Raw genomic sequence first — 6,000 nt, forward strand, 5'->3', positions numbered from 1 at the left:
AAAATTCCATTGCGCTGATCACAAGTCAATTGCTTAGTTTTTCGGTCTCTTCTTAACAGAGCCCAAATCTTCGATAACTCCCACTGTCAAATTGGTGATTTTATTGCATCGACAGCACGCCTAGTGACGAGCGGTCGCAATTAACCTACAATAATACAGGGTCATTATAAATAATTGTCCCATCGTAGGTGGCTGTGCGCTATGCTTTAGGTGCGCCGCTACGCCCACTAGTTGTGACAAACATTTATAATGACCCCATATATAATTTATAATTGTTCCTCTAGCGAACTCAGAAATTTTGCCTATGTAACCAGATACTTTTTCATCAGAGGCAGTTTTGTACAAATCATCCACTGCCTTTTGAACAACTTAGACCGTGGATGCCAATTTCGTCAACTTTCGCGTTCCATTTGTGACGTTCACTAGCGGCAGTGACGTCACGGGATTTGACGCCGTTCGGGTCGGTCGCGGTATGCCTCGAGCGCCAGTCCCTTTTTGCGGCTGTGGTGGGACGCCACACGGCCGGGGTAGCTTTTGCGGAGCGTACGGTGTCCGGGGGTCGGCTGTCAGGGCGCGGAAAAGGGGTAATAAAACAAACAGGTGTCGCAACAAGGGGGGCCTTTATTCAGACTATGTACAAAAAGGGGCGTAGGTACCTGGTGGCGCCGGAACCTTTCGGGGACGGTGTCCGTGACCTGGAGGAGTGCTCCGGGCGGGGGTCGGAGGAGAGCGCGGCTCGTACTTACTGTTGTTCCGGTCGGACCTGGACTCTGCTGGCTCTTCGGTCTTTCCGGTCGGACCTAGACGCTGCGGCCTCTTCCTGCTCCGGTCGGAGGGAAAGGAAGGTGAAAGGGACCGGGATGGCCGGGGTTCCCTCGCAATGGGAGGGAACGGGCCAGGAAGACGGGGAAAGCGGGAAAGCCGGGGTTCCCTCGCAATGGGAGGGAACGGGCCAGGAAAAAGCGGGAAGGCCGGGGTTCCCTCGCAATGGGAGGGAACGCGCCAGGAGAAAGCGGGAAGGCCGGGGTTCCCTCGCAATGGGAGGGAACGGGCCAGGAAAGCGGAGAAAGCGGGAAAGCCGGGGTTCCCTCGCAATGGGAGGGAACGGGCCAGGAAAGCGGAGAAAGCGGGTTGTTGGTTGGGTCGGAAGCGGAGTCGGAGTCGGTGCTGGAGCTAGGCTAGGAGCTGGAAGAGGACCGGGATCGGAATGAGCTCTGCAGGCTCGGCGCGGTCCTTTTATTGCCACGGTGGGACTGCGCGCGGCCCGCGACTCGCGGCTGGGGCGGTGGGGGAGCTCGGCTCAGCGCGGAGTCCGGGTGCTGTCGGCCGGAAGAAACACGGGTTCCGGAGCGGATTCGGTCGACGCGGTTCATGCAGTTGGTTCCGCGCTAATTTTCTGCACCGGCTCGGCGAAAGAGCGGAATTTTTCCGCCACCGGGAGCGTTTCTTAGTAACTTCGTTACACATTTGTAAATATGAGGTGTACACAGATTACAACCCAATTTTAAACCAATTCAACCTTGGAAGGAAGTGTTATCTAAAAGAGTACCAATATTAGGAGAAGGTATTGTATGTAACCAAGATCCTGATTCTCTGCATTGCAAAGCCTTAAAACGAGCCAAGTCTCTAGGTGAATTAAAGATTAAGTCATTGCAATTATTCGTTTGATATTGATATTATCCCAATTCTTCTAAAATTGTGGGATTGTTGGTCTTTCGTTCTTATTTTCTGCATCCCAGACTGCTAAAGCTTCATCATAATGGTGAATAATAAGCTCATTAACCTTTGAATTTAATAATAGAGAAACAAGCTTTTTAACACCATGAATTGAAGATAGGAGGGAGGCAAATATCGGAAATGCGGGGAATTCTCAGTCCACCAAATCTAATCGGTAAAGTGGACTGACACCTTTGTAAATAAGTTAAACTTAAATTAAGTATTCTTTCTAAAGAAGAATCAATTGAATTAACATAATTAGAAAATTTCCAAAATGGAGTTGTTCTTAATAAAAAATTAAATTTTGCTATGAAAAAGACAGTTCTTGATTAAAGTATAAGCCAGGTGTCTGCTAAGAAGTTCAGCTTTATTTAAAAGATTTTCAACTGTAATTATACTTTTTTCAAATGTGTTTTTGAAACCTTGGTCAAAGATTGGAGAACCTAAAAGAGATAAACTTCCTCGGTCACAAATTTTAATACACGGTGCTAAATTTTGAAATTCCTTTATGACTTTTAAATCTGTGTCTCCAGAACAGCAAAAGAATTCGGATTTGTTAAAGTTTAATTCAAGACCAATTTTTCTGGATAAATTGATAACTTTCTTAAAGTCGGACAAAACTTCTGGGTAATCAGCTAAGGTTCCATCATCTAAATACCATATATTCAGTTGAGAGTCCAAAGATAAAATAGTTGGGTGAATTGCAAGACTAAAAATTATAGGACCGCAAGCATCTCCTTGCTGGGCTCCAACAGAAGAAGAAATTAAATGATCACCGAAAAATAAAGTTGAAGGAATCCTATAGCATTGATAAAGATAAGGGTAAAGAAGTGGGGTATGACATTGCACTTCTTTTAGAATACAGTCCCATTCGATTGAGTTAAAGGCGTTTTTGAAATTTAATTTAAGAAGAACTTTGCCACGGTTTTGGTCGTTATTCACAAAGTTTCGATACGAATTTACAATTTCCCGACTTTGAAAACAGGCTAGCTTTGAAGTCAATCTTCCTATAGCGATCGGTCTAGTTCCTCCATCTTTCTTATGAAGGGCACATAAAATAGAGACCGCCTTGATAGCACCCATGGAACTAATTCTAATCAATTAATTTAATTTAATCAAAGCAAATGCTCAAAGTGTCGTCCATTCATCTGTAAACATAATCGTGCCCTCCTTAACAGGCTCAATTTAGAGTCCACAATCATTTGTGGAGCAACTCCTCCTCTGTGTTAATGGGCTGTCTGTAGACAACGTTTTTCGCATGTCCCCAAAGAAAGAAATCAAGGAGATTTAAATCGGGGGACCGAGCGGGCCAATGTCGTGGACCACCTCATCCTATCCAACGGTCACGATACTGTTGATTTAAAATTTCACACACTTCTCTACTGAACTGAGGTGGTACCCCATCGTGCTGGAACCAGTCGTTGATACGAAAAGTGATTGGTATCTCTTCCAATAACTCGGAAAGTTCCATGTCTATAAATTCTGCTCAGATGTGTCCTGTTAAACGTGCAGGAGATTCAGAAGGTCCAACCAAGAGACGAAGGATAAAATTATCGAGAAATTAATTAATTGATTCTGTGAACATACGACACGATCTCTGAATAGACCAGTCCACAAATTCACTGAATATCGACGTTGAAATGCCCTTGGAAAAGTAGCCGGTGGATTTTTCTCTGCCCAAATATGCCAATTATGAATGTTGTAATAATCTGGTCTGTTGAAAATCGATTAGAGAAAATTTGGTTCGAGTATCTCTTTGTTTAGCAACCACATGCAGAACGCTCGTCTGGCAGGGTGATCTTCTGGCTGTAGGTACAGTACACGAGTGTAATGATAAGGGTGTCGTCGATTAGTTTTCAAAATTCGATGGACTGAAGCATCGGAAATGTCTAACAGGCGCGCAACTTCACTAATGCTTTTAGTATCGTCATCCTGAAAAGCATCTAAGACAGCTTGTTCATTCTCAACTGTACGTGCGATTCTGGGAGCACCAACAATGTTTTTTCGATCTGGCATAACATTACCGGTCTCTCGAGCTTTAAGTGCTTATTCACAATGGACGTAAGCTTAACATAAGGCATAAGAAATTCATGATACATGCAGTGGATATACTATTAATTTTTATGTAACTTATGAGAAGTGACCTCAGTGAACATTATTGTTGTGTACAAAAAGGTATGAAGAATCATATTCGAGTTATATGAACACACAAATTATTTTCCAATTGCCCAAATTTACAAATTATTCTTAGGGATCTCTTATGTATTTCTTATGTCTTATGTCCATTGTGAATAAGCACTTAGAATGGCTCTCAAATATTTTATTTTTTACTTTAGTATAATTGCATGATAACTCCTAGGATACGAAATACGTAAACATGTCCATAACAACCGGGGAATAATACAGGGCGTAATAAGAATAAGCGGGCGTAATGAATTCATAACGCCCTCATCAATTCATAATTGCAATGATGCCATTTTTTTTTTTTTTTTGTAGAACACGTATAGTGAAAAATAAAATCTTGTATGCACCACGGCGTCACCGAATGATTACGCCCATCGAACGATATCCATCTCTCGGGCTAAAGACCTCGAGCTGGATTCATCGTTCTCCGGGCGTAATCATCGTTGTAACGCCCTTGGTGCATAAATAGCTAATGATCTGGGGCATTTCTGCCCGGAAAACGTTCTGAGAAGACTCTTGCTGCCTCCCTAGCGTTACACCCACATTCCCCAAAATTTATTATCATCCCTAAATAATAATCAGCGGTGGATAACATTATTGTAACCAAGTAAATAAATGTTTTGCCTTTTTTATTACAAATTTAATTTGCTACTGACATCTTTCAAAAACTCAATTGATTCACATATTTTAAAGATGATTTTGTAATGAAATCCTAGTAACGCAAAATTACCGAATGCGATCACCTATTTCCTCATTTTCTCTGGGACGCGAGTTCCGAAAGACCCCGTATAATATGTTTAACAATAATAATAAAATATGTTATAGTAGAGACATTATTACATTAAATTTTGTAAATTCATTTATTTCTAATTTTTATCTACTTTGCGTTACAAATGGGCTCATTATTATATCGAAAACAGTTTAATAATGAATAATAAACTGTTTGGTAACTTTTAGCTTTTGTTATATTGGCAACATCAGCCGTTTGACGTCAGGCGTCAAGGTAACTAGTCAAGCTACGAAGTAAATTTAGTAAGTATAACCTTACATTTTTGTGAAAAGTTACCAACATTAGCGGAGGTCCCAAGTCTAATATGAAAAGTTGAGTAGTTGAAATTCAGGAATTAGAAAAGCAAAGTAGATAAAATAGTATATTACATTCGTTTAATAAGACGTATTAACACATTCGTTCCATTAAAGCACTACTCGCTACGCTCGTCGTGCTTTAAACACACTCATGTGATAATAAAGCGTCTTATTAAACTCGAATAATAATATACTATTATATTTACTTATTACGCTGTGTTCGACAATAATTTTATTTTAATCCTGTTAATGCTGTTGTAACGGAATATCCAATTCGGTGTATCTAAAATTAGGATTAGTTGTGTATCTTTTCTTAAAAATACTGAAATTATTATTTAATCTCACCTGAAGCATAACAGATCTATTTATTTTTATTAATCCAGCACCCGACAGTTGAACAGGAATTTGAGCTTGTGTCATCCAAAACAGTACAAATTTGGATATTTTTAAATTTCTTGCGTTGTACCAATCTAGGTTGTAGATTTCTGAAGTTAAAGTATCTGCCTAGAGTAGAATTATTTGTTAGAAAAATTTTGTTTAGTAAGACTCTTTGTCCAATAGTTACCTCTATTTCTATTTCGCCAGCCGGAATATATGTTATTATCAACAAGGTGTTTAGGAGTACTAGATAAACTATATTTTTTGTGATTTGGGCGGAACTTGTTAAGCTAAAAAAAAAATACAAAAATTACTCAGCCAAAAATTTGGTCCTTGTTGTTGACTGAGTAGTAGTGTGCAACCTTTTCAGTTTAAGTGATAAGAAAACATCAAAAAGGCAATAAAAATAAGTGTAGAAATTTGGATACGGTGACAAATAATTTAAAAAATATAATTCTTACTCATCGAATATGACAAATAAAGAAAGACAAGTTCCTGCCATAGTAAGAAAATACTGGCAAACGAAGAACTCTGAGAAAATTCTATTCAGCTTCTTATGCATTCTGAAAAAAATGTTGTAAACAATATTTTAACAAATTTAAAAATCTTACTTCAACAAGAATTTATGGTATTGAC

Source organism: Tenebrio molitor, chromosome 5, assembly GCF_963966145.1.
Source record: "Tenebrio molitor chromosome 5, icTenMoli1.1, whole genome shotgun sequence".
Classification (NCBI taxonomy): domain Eukaryota; kingdom Metazoa; phylum Arthropoda; class Insecta; order Coleoptera; family Tenebrionidae; genus Tenebrio; species Tenebrio molitor.